The 1,270-nt window shown below is 41.9% G+C and overlaps 1 long non-coding RNA gene across 1 annotated transcript in view; it reads left to right on the forward strand.

The window, feature by feature from the left end:
• The window catches only part of LOC144667471 (uncharacterized), a 116,624-nt gene that overhangs the window by 72,335 nt on the left and 43,019 nt on the right, over nucleotides 1–1,270 (forward strand). The window lies entirely within an intron of this gene.

Genomic DNA, 1,270 nt, shown 5'->3' on the forward strand with positions numbered 1-1,270 from the left:
TTGATGGACGTTACCCTCGGCGCTGACAAAAACCTTTCATTCCCAAACTTGAATTTAGTGCGTGCTCGAGTTATGTGCGCATGCTCTACCATTTATCTAGGGCCGATGCAGAGTTTCGTTTTCACATTTATCCGGGTTAATTTGGACGGTGTTTTTATTGAAAACTATACGAAAACGATAGTGTGGACGGAAAACAGTTTATCCGTTTTTTTTTTCTTTACAGCGACAACGCCTAAACTTGTCTCAACTCCAGGCCGAGGCCAGATTGAAGCTGGACATTAAAGCTTCAAAAACTGTCGCCATGACAGTGTTGGCATTCCTTGTCTCGTACATTCAGCCCGTTTTGTATGGTCGTCAGGACAACGATTTAACTAACGCCTGGCTCGCTTTTTTGGTTACCCTCAGTATTTTCATCTCCAGCGGAATTAATCCCGTCATCTATTGTTTCCGGACAAGAAGATTTCGCCTGGCTTTGAAGCAACTTGTCAAAGATCCCTGTGGAAGAAGTCCCTTTCAAGAGACAAACGAGAGGGTTGAGAAGAACGTCCAACGTCAGATTACAAAGCAGGCCGCGGCACGCAAGAATATCACAAATAAGCATGAAGAGGAGCCAAGCAAAGAAAACGCACCACAGCCGAGTGGCCTGGGTAATGATGTGAGGTTATCGACCCACGAGCTAGAACCTGGAACGCCAGTTGTGAAGACGGCATGGGCAGAAAATGATCAAAATGGCTCCCAAGGGAAAAACCTGGCTAATATTGGAGAACGTCCTACGGCTAGTGGAGTCAACACAAAACAAGAAGTCGCCGTGGAGGTACACATATAGGCGTTAGGTCGAAAATTGCGGGGCATTTCTGCAAAACGTACTGAAAATTGGTTTAATTTACTATTTTACTTGTGCGCACGTGCCCACTCTAAAACGAGATGTTTTGCCCCTATGGGTAAATGTTCTCGTCGAACGTCTCGTCCTGCTTTCATAAACGAATCTGTGTATCAAAAATAAGCCCTGGCAAGCAAATTCCTTAGTTACGTCGACATTCCTTTTAGTGGCTAAATCTACTCAAAAGTTAAATCGAATTTAAGTGTCAAATTTCGTGGACGTTGATTGCCAAAAGCTTTAGTTTCCATTGGACATAGAAAAAAGTTGCAACACAGATGATATAATTTGTGTTTTTGCCATCAATTGTCAATTATTTTTTTTTTACTTTTTATTTACAATAAATAAAATTCACTCATTAACAAACAAAATCAAGACAAAATTCTACACCCT

Source organism: Oculina patagonica, chromosome 10 (assembly GCF_052425735.1).
Source record: "Oculina patagonica isolate OP01 chromosome 10, crgOcupat, whole genome shotgun sequence".
Classification (NCBI taxonomy): Eukaryota; Metazoa; Cnidaria; class Anthozoa; order Scleractinia; family Oculinidae; genus Oculina; species Oculina patagonica.